Source organism: Papio anubis, chromosome 16 (assembly GCF_008728515.1).
Source record: "Papio anubis isolate 15944 chromosome 16, Panubis1.0, whole genome shotgun sequence".
Lineage (NCBI taxonomy): Eukaryota > Metazoa > Chordata > Mammalia > Primates > Cercopithecidae > Papio > Papio anubis.
Genome location: NC_044991.1, coordinates 15,528,638 through 15,547,401, shown reverse-complemented (window position 1 = coordinate 15,547,401; position 18,764 = coordinate 15,528,638). Strand labels below are relative to the sequence as shown.

At 44.2% G+C, this 18,764-nt stretch overlaps 1 long non-coding RNA gene across 1 annotated transcript in view; it reads right to left on the bottom strand.

Annotated features, from left to right (window-relative positions):
- Positions 1-17,916, bottom strand: part of LOC108580731 — a 93,979-nt gene extending 76,063 nt beyond the window's left edge. The window contains exons 1-2 of the long non-coding RNA XR_001892250.3: positions 17,891-17,916; positions 4,234-4,286 (exon numbers count right to left, since the gene is read on the bottom strand). This is a non-coding gene — a long non-coding RNA (uncharacterized LOC108580731). The remainder of the gene's footprint in view (positions 1-4,233; positions 4,287-17,890) is intronic.
- Between the last annotated feature and the right edge of the window lie 848 nt (positions 17,917-18,764).

The window sequence follows — 18,764 nt, the reverse complement described above, 5'->3', positions numbered from 1 at the left end:
AACCAGGATAAATTTAAAGAAATCAATCTCTTCATACATCAGAGGCAAAGTTCAAAATGCCAAAGACCCTAGAGTGTAGGTTCCATGATGGGAGGGGGTACCTAGCACATAATAACCATCAATAAATACTTGTGCAATTAATGAATTAAGTAGGAAATCTTAATTCAGAGAAAAGGGATATATGGTATTACCTACAAAGGAGCAATTAAACTGACAACTGACTTTGTAGCAACAATGAAAGCCACAAGAAAATAGATTAATATTTTCAAAGTGTTGAAAGTAACTACCAGGTTAGAATTCTGTATCAAGAAAAAAACTATATTTCAATCAATAAAGGTGAAATAAAGGCATTTGTAGAGAGAAAAAAAGACAGAGAATAGACTATTAACAAACAAGGACATGTTTCACAAGGAAGGAAAATGATCTCAGAAGGTTTCAGATACAAAAAGGAATAGAAACAAATAAATGGTAAATGTATGGGGAAATCTAAACAAACATTGATTTTATAAGACATTCACAATGACATGCAATATGTGAAGTTAAAAAATCAAGAGAGAATTAAAATACAAAACAATAACAAATAAGTCAGGAGGCAAGTAATCAAAGTATTCTAAGGCTCTTGCTTTGTTCAGGAGAAAAATAAAATTGTTAATTAACTTTAGAATGTTGATATATACATAAACTTACATACTATATATTATATTCTTATATGTGTACAATTATATGACAGTATATACTATTACATATATTTTATACAATTATGTGTTATAATATAATGCACATATATTTCTAGAGAAACCAGAAAAACAGAAAATAAGTTTAGTATAACTTCTAAACAAGTGGAGAGAAAAGTAAAATAAGGAGAAAAATATCTCAAGGCAAAAGAAAATAGAAAATAAAAGAAAAAGCCTAGAAAATGTGGGTCACAGAAAAGTTAAAATCAGCAGAAATGAATCTAAATAAATTAAAAACCAGTCTGGGCCTGGTGGTTCACACCTATAATCCCAGCATTTTGAGAGGCCGAGGTGGGTAGATCACTTGAGGTCAGGAGTTTCAGACCAGCCTGGCCAACATGGTGAAACCCCATCTCTACTAAAAATACAAAAATCAACCAGGCATGGTGGCACAAGCCTGTAATCCCAGCTACTTGGGAGGCTGAGGCACGAGAATCACTTGAACCCAGGAGGTGGAAATTGCAGTGAGCTAAGATTGTGCCACTGCACTCCAGCCTGGGTGACAGAGCGAGACTTCATCTCAAAAAAAAAAAAAAAAAAAAAAAAAAAAATTAAAAATCAAAATCAATGTAAATGGGCTAAACTCTCCAATTAAAAGACAGAGACTATAACACTGTATTAAGAACTCAATCATGGCTGGACATGGTGGCTCACATCTGTAATCACAGCACTTTGGGAGGCCAAAGCAGGTGGATCGCCTGAGGTCAGAAGTTTGAGACCAGCCTGGTCAACATAGCAAAATCCTCTCTCTACTAAAAATATAAAAATTAGCCAGGCATAGTGGTGCACACCTGTAGTCCCAGCTACTTGGGAGGCTGAGGTACAAGAATCACTTGAACCCAGGAGGTGGAGGTTGTGGTGAGCCAAAATTGCACCACTGCACTGCACTCCAGCCTGAGCAACAGAGTGAGAATCTGTCAAAAAAAAAAAAAAAAAAAAAAAAAAAAACCAACCTTAATTATATGCTATTTATAAGAGGTACAAAAAAGTTGAAAACAATGAAAAAAACTAGACAAATTCCAACAAAGAGATAGCTGTCAGACTGAGAAATATTAAGGCAAAAAATGCTATCAGGAAGACACAACAATTCTAAACTTGTATGCAACTAATAACATGCATTCAAATACATAAAGCAAAATTTAACTATTAACCTAATATTCACCAAACACATCAGTTAATATACCAAACATGAAAGAATACAGTACCACTTATTGAGCACTTATTGTGGGTGCTCATTTCCAAAAATCATTTTGCTTAGTCCTTATATCAAGCAGGTACCATAATTATTTCCATTTTATACATAAAGAAATCAAGGATTAGAGAACTTAATGTTCTCAATATCACATAGCTAGTAATGGTAGAACTGGTATTCTAACTTTAATCTATCTAGCCTTATAACTCAGAACCTTAAAGTGGGTAGTATACAGAAATATAAGGTCGGCACAATACTGCTAAATAAAACTTGCAGATGGCATTGGGGAATTTGTTATAAATAGGCGATTTCCAGCCAACAGAATGAAATTCTGGGAAAATGTCTTCTCCCTATACAGGAGACTGTCCAGAACAAGGAAGAGATGAGGCAGGAACACAGTCCAAGGCAGAAGAATTGGTACCATAATAGGGTACAGAGTAGGTTCACAGGGACTTACAACAACCAGAACTGGACATCTCAGTGGAGCTAAATCAGCAGCCAGAGCATGTTGGTGTCACCCTCAAGGTTATGGGGTTATAGCTGGACCAAAGTCCTGTTTCTCCAGTATAAGATGGGCCTGGTGAGTGGAAGATAAGACTGAGCCTAAGATGGGATCAAATGGTTTCAACTGTGAGAAAGAAACATTAAACAGGGGCTTATACCAAGACTGATCTCAACAATGCATAGAATAGTACTTCATAAATGTTTGCAGAAGTGAGTTAAACGCAAGAGAAACCCTGTGATTCTATCAATGTCAAAATCTTAACAAATTTTTTCCCCAGGATGTGTGTGCCTCCCTTGCTAAAGGTACAACTTGGGTCATAAAGTAAATAGCTTCCATCACACAAAAGTCTCTCTGAAATGATGCCATGATGGTGTTACATGGTTGACCTCATTAATGAAAAGTAGCAATTTCACACAGAGCCAGCATGGGTGATTTCCAGTCGTGGAACGACTTGGCCTTAGCAGAGTCATCAAAACTCTCTGGGGTCACTGAACTCAAGTATGCATTGAGACATGGTTTAGCTCAGAAAGCCACTTAACATGCTTAGAAAATCGTGGGTCTAAGTCCCTGCATAAAAATAATACTTACAAGGGGTGTATGAAATTATGCTCTAAAACCAATTTACCACATAATAAAATAGGTCTCATAAACAAACATATGACCTGGCCCCTACAACTTCTCTGATCTCAACTTCTATCACCCTTTCATCTTCTCATTTCCCTCTAACTCATTGCACTCCTTTCAGTTCATTGACCCTGCCAGAAACTCATGCATCTCGGGTTCTTTGCATGTGCTATTTCCTCTCCTTGGAATGTTCTTCCAGATGGCCTCATGGCTCACTCCATTCCTTCAAGCCTTTGCCCAGTGTCTCCTCATCAGCAAGGCCTTCCCTGACAGCCCTGAATAAAATAGCAACCCTATCCATGCCATTTGCATCCTGACCTTTTCCATTCCATTCTCCTGTTGTATGTTTCTTTACAACACCTACCACCATCTACAGGACTGCTAAATAGGGGAGTGTGGATTGGGCCTAGGGTAGCAGAAGAGTGACAGGATGAAGTTTTCTTTTACAGTCACCAAGTGCCCACTAAACTGTGAACCAGCCATGTTTGCCATCAGGGAGGCCACGTCTCTAATTTACACAAAAACAACAAATGGGCTGTCAGATACCCTGACCATCTACTACATTGTATGTGTCTTTGTCTATTTGTTTTTATCTGTCTCCCTGTACAGAAAAGAAAAAAAAGTTAACCTAGCACTCACAACTGCCATCCTTCAGAAGCCCTGTTTATAAGGTTGGTCCTTGGCTGGCATCAGAGAATTTGGAAAGCAGAGTCTGAGGCAAAAGCACATGTGCTATGACTTTATTAGGGAGTGTCACCTAGGGTCATTGGCATGGCTGCTGCTTGTTATCAAGTGCAATGGATTGCTCAGTCGCATGGGGCTGTCACTGGAGAAGGAGGAAAGATGTGACTGAAAAAAGTCCACTTGGGAGACAACAGAGGAAGCCCTTATGGCTGGTTCCCATCTCCTGTTGGTCAAAGGCTTGCACCAAGTACAACTTTCCTGTACTTCTGGGCAGTGTGGGCACCAAGAGGGTCCCACAGAGTCTGCTGTCACACAGGTGTGGCTGTCAGAGAAGCACTGCTGGATTGTGCCACTTGGAGCCAGGCAGAAACCATACATAGCTGGTTGCTACAGCAAGTGGAGCAGACCAAGTCTAAATGCATACCCTCTCTGATGTCTGGCTTGATCCGGGGACAAAATTGATAAGAAATAGGTAATGATTCTTTACTACTTACGAGTTGTGGGCCACTCTCAGAATTCAGTTATAGAGGTGTGTCTAAAACATGTCCTGAAAGAGATAACACATTTTCTGAGTCCCAGTTCCAGTTCCCAGGAAGTCCTGCTGTATTGATATATTATCCTGGGATTCCATTAGAGCAGAATAATAACAATAACAACAATCACATTCATAATAAATGATAATAATAAAAGCAGCAAGAACAAACACTTATATAGTGCTACGTAACAGGTTTGTTTTTAAGCACCTGGATGAATTTTGTAAACTCTTCCCCCAGGCACACACTCATTTTTCTTGAGCAAGCTTGTGCAGATTTTCTTTCCTTAGGCAAGGTGTAGGCATATCTTTTTTTTTTTTTGAGACAGCCTTGCTCTGTCGCCCAGGCTGGAGTGCAATGGCGCAATCTCGGCTCACTACAAGCTCCGCCTCCCAGATATATATATATTTTATATATATTACATTTATATATTATAGATAATATTTATGTATATATTGTACATATTATATACATGTGTGTATATAATATAAATATAATTATGTATTTATATTTATAATATATAAATATATGTATAAACAGAAGCATTAAGAACATCTGATAATTTGATGAAGGGAGCTGTGGAGAAGGAAGTTAAATACAGGTGTCCTTGCATACGTTGCTTTCTTCTGGGCTTCAGTCTCCCCATTTGTAATACAAAGGACTCAAACAGTCTTTGATTCTCTAATAATATGAGCTAGCACTTGGGAGCAGAGGCAGTGCAATAGTGGGTGATGTTATTATGTGTTGATTGATTTAAATCACTGGCCTTGAGGTGCTACAAGAGCCTTCTGAACACAATGGAAAGATTAAATTACAGTCACTCCAGCTTTGTGGCTGAGTGTCTTTTCTTTTTTTTTTTTTTTTGAAAGGAGTCTCGCTCTGTTGCCCAGGCTGGAGTGCAGTGGCGCTATCTCAGCTCACTGCAAGCTCCGCCTCCCAGGTTCACACCATTCTCCTGCCTCAGCCTCCCAAGTAGCTGGGACTACAGGCACCCACCACCATGCCTGGCTAATTTTTTTTTTTTTTTTTTTTTTTTGTATTTTTAGTAGAGATGGGGTTTCACTGTGTTAGCCAAGAAGGTCTCGATCTCCCAACCTCGTGATCCGCCCTCCTCGGCCTCCCAAAGTGCTGGGATTACAGGCATGAGCCACCGTGCCTGGCTCTTGTCTTTATTCATCAAGAAGTTCTAGAAAGGCTATCACGTGCAGTACCCTGAGCTGGGGACTCAGATAAAGACGTAGTCCCCGGCCTGGAAGAGCATCTAGGCTGCAGCCCCTACCTGTGGGGGAAGAGCAACGTCCTCCAGGTGCTCAAAACCCAGCCTAGAAGACAAACATACAAAGAACCAGTGGAGACCAGACATGGGTGAGCTGCCTGAGCTTGTACCTGGGCTCTGGGGGCTCAGAAGAGGGTCTGATGGATTCTAATGCTGCTGCTTAGAAACAAGCTGTTGTTCATTGGAAAACAGGAAAAACCGTGAAGATGATTTCATTCTCCTGAAAACAAGTTAAATCTTGAAACCTTATTACATGGGGAGAAATGTCACAGGGATTTGAACGCCATTAAAAAATAATCAGGGCTCTTAAGCACATTCGGCTTTTTTATTGCCTATGTTCCAGCAACCACAAACTTCTGTCAAAAAAGAAATAAATAGCCAAATGCCAATGTCAACTTTAAGAGATGGCCTGGTGGGGCAGGAAGGAAAAAGGACAGGGACTTCGTCTAGTCTGTCCTAGGCAAGTTATGACAGCTCCTTGGATTTTAATTTCCTTGAGCATAAAGTATCTGTAACTATTTCTGCCCCACTTCTCTCATAAGCTTCACAACTACCATTTATTGAACACATATGATGAGGCAGACACCGTACTAGGAAGTATGCATGTATTTATCATCTTGATTCATCTCCACAGTGTCAGAGCAAGGGCAGGTGGTCATTATTCCGCTGTGACCAAGGCCACAGAGGGTTGATGTAACTTTCTGAAGTTCAAAAGCTGTGTGGGGTAGAGCTATGTTCTGAAGCAGGGCTGTCTTGCTTCAAAATCTGGGCAACTGAAGCCATCTTTGGGAGTCTGGAACTCCAAGAAAATAAACCTGGTGAATCCACCCTAATTGTGAAGTACCTTGACCACAGAGCTGAGGAACATGCCTGAAGCATGTCCTCTCCTGACCTAGGCAACTCTGAAGATGACACTAAGGATTCAAGTGTCCAAAGAAAGACATAGGTTCTGGCGAGGTGCAGTGGTTCACACCTGCAATCCCAGCACTTTGGGGGGCTGAAGCAGAAGGACAGTTTGAAACCAGGAGTCAAGACCAGCCTGGATTCCACCTCTACAAAAAGTGAAAGAAAAAAAAAATTAGCCAGGCATGGTGGCACATGCCTGTAGTCCCAGCTATTGGGGAGGCTGAGGCAAGAGGATCCCTTGAGCCCGGGAGGTGAAGGCTGAAGTAAGCTATGATCATGCCACTGCACCCAATCCTAGATGATAGAACAAGACCCTGTCTCAAAGGGAAAAAAAAAAAAAAGACATAGGTTCTTAGCACTTGCAACCAAGTCAGCAGGTGCCTATGAAGTCACAAGTGGATGGAGGTGGATGAAATATTACCTCCCACCTCCACTGCCCTCCCTCCTGCCTCAGCCCCCTCTAATGGGAAGGGGCTGCGCTTTCCAGTCCAGCCCCCACCTCCACGGAACCAAGCATGCAGGCAGACCCACACAGGAATCCTGAATTAGCTCGACCTGCCTCCCAGCTGCTGGATGAGCCTAATTAGACCAAATTAATAATTTATTCAAGCAAAATGAGACATGCCAAGACACTCCAGGGAGGCTGTAAAATGATAATGCCTTCTTATTAGGGAAATGTGTCAACACCCCATGCAAACTCTGGGTCTGGGATAGAAGCAGGAGGCTTAACTTGATTCACCTTCCGAGGACAGTTCCTGGGTCCTTCCACCCGCATCTCCCCATGTGTGGCATCTCCTGTCCCACGACGCACTCCTCCTCCTTCTTCATCCCCCCTCCTCCTCCTCTTCTTCCTCCCCCTGGTAATTCTCCCCCTCCTTCTGCTCCTCCGCCTCTCTTCCTCCTCCTTCTCCTCCCTCTCCTCCTTCTTCACCCTGACACCTCATTAACCTAAACTTTCAAATCATTCTCCCCCACCAGAAAGGAAAGCCGGATGACAAGCTAATATTTCCATGTCACACACTGAGTGATTCTTACATAAAAATTAACAGGCACTTGACAAAGTCATAATTACTAACTAATGATGCATTATGCAATTTCCATAATTAGTGGTGTTATTGATATATCCTCCCAACCACAGAGATGGGGGGGCCGCCTTTATTTATAGCCAGAGAAATGGCTAATCTGTGTGCAGGTTGTTGAGAGATAATCTATAGAAAACAGTTCCCTTCTCACCCATGCCCAGACCCAGCACCTGCCCCTCCAGTCCCCTCTGGAGCTGGTTTCTGTCTTCAGAGCAACAGGAACAAACTGATTAATCGTGAGGAAGGATTAATTGAGGATACTGAGATGTAGCACTGGGGCAAAGTTTTCAAGTATCCCAGCCACGCGAGGCATACCACAAAAGCAGATGTGGAGACTGAAAACTTTCATAGAACTTTGCAAACAGCCTCCTTCACCCCTCATCTCACAACAATCCTCCTGGAGGCTGCATCTATTAATCCATTTTTCAGGTGCGAAAACTAAGGCTTGCAGAGGTGAAACAATGTGCAGTGGGCATGCGCAAAGCTGGGATACTAATGCATATCTTCCAGTTAAAAGCCTGGGAGGCAGAAGCTGTAAGGTGGATTCAGATAGCAAGTTCAAACACTCCCTCCCAGTAGCTCTGATGGCTTAGGCAAGTTACTAACTTCTCTCAGCCCTAGTTTCCTCCCTTTAAAATGAAGGGGAAAAAAAAGCCAAAACAAAAACCATATTACAGAGTGTTGTTATGATTAAATAAATCCCTCACCATCACATAATTGGTATTACATGTGACATTATATGACCCTATATTACATTATATCATGTGATGTTTGTTATATATCTTTTTCATTGTTCATTGCTTGTCTTCCTCCCTAGACTGTAATCCTGTGGGCAAGTACTTGGGTTGTTTGCTGTTATAGTTCCCTGTCTAGAACAGTGTCTGGCACATATTAGGTGCTCCAAGAATGAAATAATAAATGAAATGCTTAGTACATTGCCTGGGCCATCATTGACACTCAGTAAAATAAGTCCCCTTCTTTCCCTGTTGCCACAGTCAGAAGCTTTGCCTGGCCATGGTCAAGCTGGACAGGGCTTTGATTTCCCTAACATAAACTGGCCTAATTTGAGATGAGGAATCTCCCAGGGACAAGACCAAGCCTCCAATCCAATCAGCCACTGTTTGTTTGATGACCATCAGCACAGAGATTGCTCTCTGGATGATCACACAAGCAGATGCTGCAGGCCCCTTGTCTTTGCTGCTTACCCACAAGGGGACAGACTGCAGGTGAAGATCAAAAATAGCAACCACCGGGCAGGGTGCAGTGGTTCACACCTGTAATCTCAGCACTTTGGGAGACCAAGGCAGGCAGATGGCCTTGAGCTCAGGAATTCGAGACCAACCTGGGCAACATGGCAAAACCCCATCTCTACAGAAAAAAATAAAAAATAAAAATTAGCCGGGCATGATTGCGCATGCCTGTGGTCCCAGCTACTCAAGAGGCTGAGGCTGGAGAATCGCTGGAACCTGGGAGGTGGAGGTTGCAGTGAGCTGAAATCGCACCACTGCATTCCAGCCTGGGTGACAGAGCGAGACTCCGTCTCAGAAAAAAAAAAAAATAGCAACCACCATGACAGGTGTGCAAAAGGCTAAGTGAATAACAGAGATAGTGAGTGACCTGAGATGCTGGGAGGGAGAGACAGGGACAGTTAGGTTTGATCTAGAAAGGTTTTATGCCACGCAGAGACAGTGGATTGGGGTTCCCAGAATGCACCATATTTCTTCATCTCCACACATTTGCACATGTTGCTCCTTCTACCTGGGATGCCCTTGTCCTCTTGTCTACCTGCTGAACAACTACTCAACCTTCAAGATTCAGCTCTGATGGAGCCTCCTTTAGAGAGAGTTCCTTGAGCCCTCTAAACACAGATAAGCACCTCCAGTTGATGTAAACTCAGATCACTCTATAGGAAGATGAATTATCAAAATATACACATGCAAGGATCTACTGTATGCACAGCAGTCTGCTAAGCTTGGTGAAGAATATAATGACTGCCCTCAAAGAACTTACCAGAGTACTCTAGTTATGGGGCGGGGCAAGGGATGCAAAACCTACTTTTAGGTGGAAAAATATTAGATTAAATCATATGAAACTGCCATTTTAGTAGGTGATATGGTTTGGCGTGTCCCCACCCAATTCTCATCTTGAATTGTACTCCCATAATTCCCACATGTTGTGGGAGGGACCCAGTGGGAGATAATTGAGTCATGGGGCAGTTTCCTCCATACTGTTCTCATGGTAGTGAATAAGTCTCACGAGATCTGATGGTTTTATAAGGGGTTTTCACTTTTGTGTCTTCCTCATTCTCTCTTTGCCTGCTACCATCCATGTAAGATGTGACTTGCTCCTCCTTGCCTTCCACCATTACTGTGAGGCTTCCCCAGTCACATGGAACTGTAAGTCCAATTAAACCTCTTTCTTTGTAAATTGCCCAGTCTTGGGTATGTCTTTATCATCAGCATGAAAACAGACTAATACAGTAGGTCAAAATGGCTGAATATTGGTAATTCCATATGGTACAACCTAATAATTAACAATGCAAGCTTACCTATAAGCAATCTCATTTTCTAATATCTGCACAGCATTTTCACTTTGCAGGATGCTTTCATGCCCATGATCTCATATGAGCCTCACACTCTCTCTGTGCCTTAGGCACTTTCATTTATTTAGAGATGGGGTCTCGCTCTTGCCCAGGCCAGAATGCAGTGGCACAATCATAGCTCACTGCAGCCTCAACCTCCTGGGCTCAAGCGATCCTCTTGCCTCAGCCTCTTGAGTAGCTGGGACTACAGGCGTGTATCACCACACCTGGCTAAGCTTTAGACACTTTTGTTGTCCCATTTTACAAATGAGAAAACTGACGCACAGGGTCAGTGACTTCCCCAAGGTTCCTGCAGTTAGTAAAAGGCCAAGACAGAACTTGATCCCATATCATCTGAATCCTAATGTGATGCTCATGTGTATTGCTCAAGGTTAAACAGACTACTCATGTTGAAGGGGCTGGAGAAGGTATACAAGGAGGAAACCAGAAAAATATAGGAAATATCATAAAATTGAGAATTGTGCAGGGATGGGAACTCATCAATCATTCATTTGGCCAACACTTATTATGCAACTACTAGATGGTAGGCCCTAAGCTAGATACCAGAGAAACAGAAGTGATCTAGGAAAATAAGGTTTCTACCCCCACGGTGGGCAGGGAAGACAACTGTACGCAGGTAAATAAATGATAAAACACACTCAAAAAATCATTAAGTGCTATGAAGAAAATAAAATAGAGTATGTGATGAAGAGTAGGGGATGGGTGAGTGAAGGAAGCCTGAGAGAGGTGAGCAGGGAAGGCCTCCTAGGCATGTTCCCTGTGTGCCAAAAAGTACGGAACCAAGCAGAGTTCTAAGGGAAAAGCATTTCAGGGAGGGTAATTGATATGGTTTGGCCATGTCCCCACCCAAATCTCATCTTGAATTGTAGCTCTCACAATTCCCATATGTCATGGGAGGGACCTGGTGGGAGGTCATTGAATCATGGGGGCAGATCTTTCCCATGCTGTTCTCGTGAGAGTGAATAAATCTCATAAGATCTGATGGTTTTTTAAAGGGGAGTTCCCCTGCACATGCTCTCTCTTGCCTGCCACCATGTAAGACATCCCTTCCTATTCTGCCATGAATGTAAGGCCTCCCTAGCCATGTGGAACTTTGAGACAATTAAACCTCTTTCCTTTATAAATTACCCAGTCTCTGGTATGTCTTTATCAGCAGTGTGAGAACAGACTAATACAGTAGTCAATGCAAAAATTGAGGTTAGAATGAGTTTGGTGTCCAAGGTCAGAGACAAGGGCAGTGTGACTGGAGCAAGGGACAAAGAGGGAGTGGTATGAGATGAGGTCTCGGCTTGCATGAGTCAAGTCAGAGAATAGTTCCTGGGGAAAGTAAGCTGTAACCCACACTGCAAAGATGGCGTAGGATTTGGAGAGGGAGCAGGCAAAGAGGGAGAGAGCTCTACCACAAGCATCGTCTCTGATCCCTGGCTAGTCCACTGACTCAGCAGGGGCAGTGATCCTCACCATCCACAGTTTCTTGATGAAGAAATTTCATCAGGATGAAGTGGTTGGATTTAGACTGCAGAACAGACACTTCTAGGAGATTCAATCCTTGTCTTCATCTTCAAACAATTAACTCACTGCTCATAGAAGAAGAATAAAGTTTGTGGCACTCCAAAGTGTTGAATCTGGAGCCTTGACCAATGGGTGGAAGCTTCAGAATAGCAAATTTGGATGCAACAGATAGAGAAACAAGCAGAGCTGAACTCCAAGACAGTGGGCTTATGTAGAAAGCAATGAGAGTTCCGGCCCTGGAGGCATGCCAGCCAAAGCCCAAGCAGCATCTAACAGGGATCTGAGAGAGAGCTGAGTGTCAGAGGAGGTTCAAAAAGGATGACTTTAACTAGAGTGATCCTACATTGCAGTTCACCCAACAGGCCCTGTTATGCTTGTTGTCCCCATGTAGTTGTCCCCATGTAGTTGTTCCCATGTAGTTGTCATTACTGCTACCTTCCTTCATGGAAGTGTCCCAGAATGGGAAATAAATATATGGACCCCTAACTGTAAGGCCTCTCTCAACTCTGACACTCTGTGATTCTCCTCCCTACCACGTCGCCTCTCTCCAGCCTCTTCAGCTGTCATCCTACAAGACTTGCTTAAATGTCCCTTCCACCAGGGGCCCTGTCCTCGGTCCTCTGAGCCTGCAGGGAACACCTGCTGGTTCCATCTGCCCAGCAGTCCTTCTGCTGTAATGCCAGCCTGAGTTTCCTTTGGGAAACCTACTCTTCATTCTCTGGGAGTGGGCACAGGACTCCACCTGGCCAATCAGAGCATGCTGACCATCCTCCTGACCAGGTCATCAGTGTGGGGTTGATGACGCCACTTTGACAGTCTGCTGAGAACAAAGCTCACACAAGAGCAAACTGAGCAGAGGCATCGTGCTAAAACCAATTTGAACAACAGGATGCAGCCATGCCTGAAGCCAACCCCAACCCCAGCTTGTCACTTACCTGAGCCAGTAACAACCCCTTTTGGTTAACCCAGTTGAGTGGGGTTTCTGTCATTTGCAGACGAAAGACAATCTGGCCCCTACCCAGTCTAGCCCCCCTGCTGTGTGTCCTCAGAGCACCCTGCACTTTTCCTCTGAATATTTACGTCATCCTTCATTCTAAATCCAGGCTGCACATCTGACTCCTACAAAAGCAGAAGCCCCATGAGGGCAGGAACATCTGCCTAAACCCTCCCAGTCCAGTAGGGAGCATGGTTCACTTCTTCCCATCCTGGAGAACTCCACTCAAAAGTGACCTCCTTGGAGAAGCTGCCTCTGACCACCCTGTCTAAAATAGCTCCTCCAGTGATGCTTTTCTTCCCAGGCCACCAGCTTCTCTTCAGAGTGTCTTTCCTGTCACTTTGCAACATGTCACTCTAGATTACCTCTCTGTTAACCTATCATCTTTCTCCCCACAAGAACGTAACTGAAGTCACTGGCTCATAGCAGGGACCTTGCTGTTTGATTTTCCACTGTCTGCACAAGGCCTGGCATAGCCAGAGCTTCTGATAACCATGGTGAATGAATGAGTGGGAGTGAATGAAGGAATGAAGTATCAGCTTGGGAATTAGTTGAAATCCTGGGTGGAACAAGCATAACAAAGTGCCTTGGTAAAGGTGAGGGCTCAATAATTGTCAGCTGTTCTTTCTCCTACTTCTACTGTAGCCATTCTTCCTGGGCATTAACCATACCCCAGGTCTGTGCCAGGCACGGCACAAGAGCCCTGCTCCTTGCTCTGGAATTGGCAGCCCAGTTCCTCGGTACCAAGTGGTAGGCTGGAGACTCTAGAGCCTAGTTTGAGAGGAAGGGAGTTAAGACCATAAGAGAGACTAGGGGATCAAGATTCCTGGGTTCTCTTTCCTTGTCCTAACACATTAAGTACTATAGCTAAGACCTTTACATACATCATTTCACTTAAGCTTCCTAACAACCTCAGGAGGTAAGTAGTATTATTATTCCTGGTTTACAGATGAGGAAACTAAGGCACAGAGAGGCATAATTAACTTGCCCTGAGTCACACAGCCAAATGGCAGAGCCAGGGCTGGGATACAGGACACCTAGTACACCATCTGTCACTTAATCACTAACTAAATGGCCTCTGCATCATGGAGGTTAAAAAAAAAAAAAGGCAGAGGCACTGCTCTCCGAGTAGCCCAGATACATGAAATAGTGTGAGTGCCCTGCACATAAGTGCTTAATAAATTAATGCATCATTCATTGAATTGAGGGGAGGGAGAGAGAGCCAGTCTGACCACAGAATTCAAACCTACTTTGTCCCCTCTCTGGTCAGCATACATTTACCCTCATTCAAGCTAAGAGGTCATTGATGCCATAATTTCAGCTTCCTGCAACTTCAGAAGAATCGATGGAAAGGCAGCCTTCCCTAAGATCCTTTCCTCTGAAAAGAGACATGGGAAGAGGTGGGTGTGCAGAGAGGAGGCAGAAAGGAACTGTTGATTATATTCAAGATTATATTTGAAATAATTTATAAAGTGTCACATGGTAAATGGGCCTTTAAATGGAGCCTGATACTCCTTCAAACTGCCATTTCTCTCCTTTCCATTCATGAGAAGTGTTCTCGCCTCACTCCCTCCGCCCCCAACGTCTGAGCCGTGTATAGGCACATTTCAGAGGAGCCAAGAATTAAATCAAAATTACATTTCTCTCACCGTCTCTTGGACAAGTGCAACGGTTCATTCTTACTGGCTCCTGGAGGCTCAGGGGGCCAGGGGAAGGTTAATAATAATGCTGTGTATTCATAGCCCACTGTTCAGCAAGGAGGGCCTGCAAGCATTATCTTGCAGCAGCCTGTGCTATTAACTGGTAACTGAGCTTTCAGCCCTAAGTCACAGGCTGGAATGAGGCCCCTGAGGTGAGTGAGAACCGAAAGCTGTTTCTAAAAATGGCTAGATCAGGCCAGGCACAGTGGCTTATGCCTGTAATTCCAGCACTTCAGGAGACTGAGGTGGGAAGATTCCTTCAGGCCAGGTGTTTGAGACCAGCCTGGGCAACAAGGCAAGACCCCATCTCAATTAAAAAAAAAAAAAAAAAAAGAGAGAGAGAGAGAGAAATTAGCCGGGCATGGTGGTGCATGCCTATAGTCCCAGCTACACCGGAGGATGACTTGAGCTCAGGAGCGTGAGGCTGCAGTGAGCTATGATCTTGCCACTGCACTCCAGCCTGGGCAACAGAGCAAGAGCTTGACTCTAAAAAGAATAAGAAAAGAAAACGGCAGGCTGCCTCTCCTGTCTGAAGTTTCTCCTGTAAGATGGAGCCCACAAAGGGACAGGCAGAGAGGCTGTAGCAGTTAGGAATGCTTTCTGCTGCCAGTAACAGCACGTCTGACTAATACAAACAAGGAGCTCACAGGTCGATTCAGTAGCTCAGTGATGTCAGGGCAGCGTCCCACCAATCCTCTTGGCCTTTCCCTCGTGGTTATTAGATGGTCACTATAGCTCCAGACATCACACCGAGGTAGGATGAAAGGGAGGGAAGAGCTAAGACAAATCCACCCATCCCTTTTACCAGTAAAGCAAAAGCTTTCTCAGAAGCCCTACCCTCACCTCCCAGCAGACTTCCACTCACATCCCACTGGCCAAAATGGGGTCACGTTAACATACCAAGCTGCACTCTAAATTAGTTATTAAATGAGAAATAGTGGGGAGAGGCTGCTGGATTAGCCAGCTAACAGTGCAGGGGAGTGCAAAGAGCACTGACCCAGGAGGCAGACAGTTGGGCTCTTCTACCATCTAGGTCCACGATCCCGGTCTGAGTCTCAGTTTCCTCACCTGTAAAATGGGAAGCACTGAACCAGATGAACTATCTCTCTGACACCGAGTCAGTTTATGATTTCTACAGAAATGACCGTGCTGACCTCATGGGGGCCTCCACTCAAGGGTGACCTCCTTGGAGAAGCTGCCTCTGACCACCCTGTCTAAAATAGCTCCTCCCCTGCTCCTTGCTCTGGAATTGGCAGCCCAGTTCATTGGTACCACCTAGTTTGAGAGGAAGGGAGTTAAGATCATAAGAGAGACTGGAGGATCAAGATTCCTGGGTTCTCTTTTCTTGTCCTAAGATTATGAGCAGGTCCAGAATAGAGTCTTCCAATCAAAAGTCATGTAACCTGAAATAACAGTAATAACAATAATGATGCAAACTTTGAATGAAACTTTACTATGCACCAGACACTATGCAAGAGCTTCACCAGCATAATCTTCTCAGATTCCAACAATCCCACAATGTAGGTGTTATTAATACACCCATCCGATGGACGGGTAAACTGAGGCTCCACATCATGCCCTTGCCTGATCTCACACAGCTAGGAAGTGGAGGAGCTGGGGTTCAGCTCAGGTTCTTACCAATAGCCCAGGTTCTTAACAGAACATTTTATCCTCTACCCATTCCAGAAACTCTACCGTTATCCTGCTTATCCTTCTTCCCATCGCAACCCTAGAAGGTTGTTTTAGTCCTTTCAGGGTGCTCTAATAAAATACCTTAAACTGGGTAATTTATAAACAATGGAAATGTATTTCTCATAGTTCTGTAGGCTGGGAAGTCAAGATCAAGGGACCAGCATATTCCATGTCTGGTGAGGGCCCATTCTTGGATGGCAACTCCTATATCCTCAAATGACAGAACGGCAAAGAGGGGCAAACAAGCTTTCTTGAGCCTCTTTAATAAGGACACTAATCCCATTCACAAGGACCCCACCCTCATGATTCATTCACCTGTGAAAGGCCCCACCTCTTAATACCACCGTATTGGGGTTCAGGTTTCAATATATGAATTCTGGAGAGACGCAAACATCAGGCCATTGCATTCCACCCCTGGCCCCCAAAATTATGTCCTTCTCACATGCTAAATATATTTCATCTCAATAGCCCCAAAAGTCTTACTTCTTTCCAGCATCGACTTTGAACTTGAAGTCCAAAGTGTCATCTGATTATCATCTAAATCAGATCTGTGTGAGACTCAAGGTATAATTCATCCTGCGGCAAGTATCTCTCCAGCTATGCGCCCACTAAATCAAACAAGTTGTGTGCTTCCAAAACACAAGGGTGGGACAAGCATAGGACAGACATGCCCATTCCAAATAGGAGAAATAGGAAGGCAAAAAGGGATAATTTGTCGAATGTAAGTCCAAACCCCAACAGGACAAACAACATTAAGTCTTAGGGCTGGAGAAGAATCTTTGACTCCGTGTCTTTGGAACATATTGGGGCAGGGGTTGAGCTCCCAAGGTTCCAAGTGGTCCTGCCCCATGACTTTGCCGGGTACAGCTCATGCAGCAGCTCTTACAGATTGGAGTTGCGTGCCTATGGCTCTCCCAGACTGGAATCACTGGCCAGTGGCTCTACCGGTCTTTTTCTTTTTTGGGGGAGCTGGGGGAGGTCTGGGGTCTCAGCCCCATCCCCATGGTTCTGCTAGGTTTTTCCCTAGTGGGGATTCTCACAGGTATTGCTCTGCAGCGGTTCTCTGCTTTGGCCCTGAGTCTCTCTAGGGAATCCCTTGAAATCTAGGAGGAGGTAGCCATGCTGCCACAGTTTGTGCACTCTGTGTGGCAGGAGAGGTGGCACTATGTGGACATTTATAAGGTTTACCACCTGAGCCCTTTGTAGAGAGGGAACAAGGCACACCTAAGGCTTCCAAGGAGTGCTGCACCAGAATGCAGGAAGCAGAGTCCTGAAATCATTCTGCCCCTAAGGCCCCAGCATTCTGGGCCTGAGGTAGGTAGTGTAGCCCCGGAGATCTCCAAAATATCTTCAGGGTCATTTTTTCCACAGTCTTGATGAATAGCGCCTGGATTCTTCTGAGTCATACTAATCTCCTATCAAATGACAGCCTTGGCCACACACTCCATGTGCTCTCCTGAACATGCTTTTTCATTCTTTACAATACGGTAAGGATAAGAATTTTCCAAATCTTTAAGTTCAGCTTCCCTTTTGATTATAAATTCCATCTTTAATATGTGTCTCTCTTCTTGCATTTTACTATTAGCAGTCAAGAGAAGCCATGCCACATCCTCAACACCTTGCTTAAAGATTGATTCTACCAAATATCCTATTTCATCACTGTATTCATCCATTTTCACACTGTTATAAAAAAATACCTAGTCTGGGAGCGGTGGCTCATGCCTGTAATCCCAGCACTCTGGGGACCGAGGTGGGCAGATCACGAGGTCAAGAGATGGAAACCATCCTGGCCAACATGGTGAAATCCAGTCTCCATTAAAGATACAAAAATTAGCTGGGCATGATGGCACATACCTGTAGTCCCAGCTACTTGGGAGGCTGAGGCAGGAAGATCGCTTGAACCCGGGAGGCGGAGGTTGCAGTGAGCCGAGATCATACCACTGTACTTCAGCCTGGCAAGAGAGCAAGAATCTGTCTCAAAAAAAAAAGAGAAAGAAAAAGAAATACCTGAGACTGGGTAATTTATAAAGGAAAGAGGTTTAATTGAATCCCAGTTCAGCATGGCTAGGGAGGCCTCAGGAAACTTACAATCATGGTGGAAGGCAAAGAAGAAGCAAGGTGCCTCTTACATGACAGCAGGCGACAGAGAGTGTGTGCAGGGAAAAGCACCAGACACTTATCAAACAACCAGATCTCATGAGAACTCCCTCACCATCATGGGAACAGCATGGGGAAAACCACCCCCATGATCCAATCCCCTCCCACCGGGTCCCTCCCTCGACATATGGGAATTATAATTCAAGATGAGATTTGGGTGGAGACACAGAGCCAAACCGTATCAATCACTCAGATGTTCTACCTGCCACAAAGCACTAGGACACACACACAGTTCAGTCTCATTCTTTGCCAGTGTATAACAAGGATGGCCTTTCCTCTCATTTCCATCTGAGACCGCATCATAATGCCCTTAACCATTCATGTTTCTACCAGCATTCTGTCACAACCTCTTCGGTAATCTCTAAAAGGAAGGCTTTCCCCACAGCTGTCCTTTTCTGAGCCCTCCTGAGAATCGCCCTTAATGTTCCATTCACAGTACTCTAGGCTTTTTCTAGCTTGCACCTCCACCTTCTTCTATTCTCTATCCATTACCCAGTTCCAAAGCCACTTGCACATTTTTAGGTATTTGTTAAAGCTGCACTTCACTTCTCAATACCAATTTTGGTCTTAG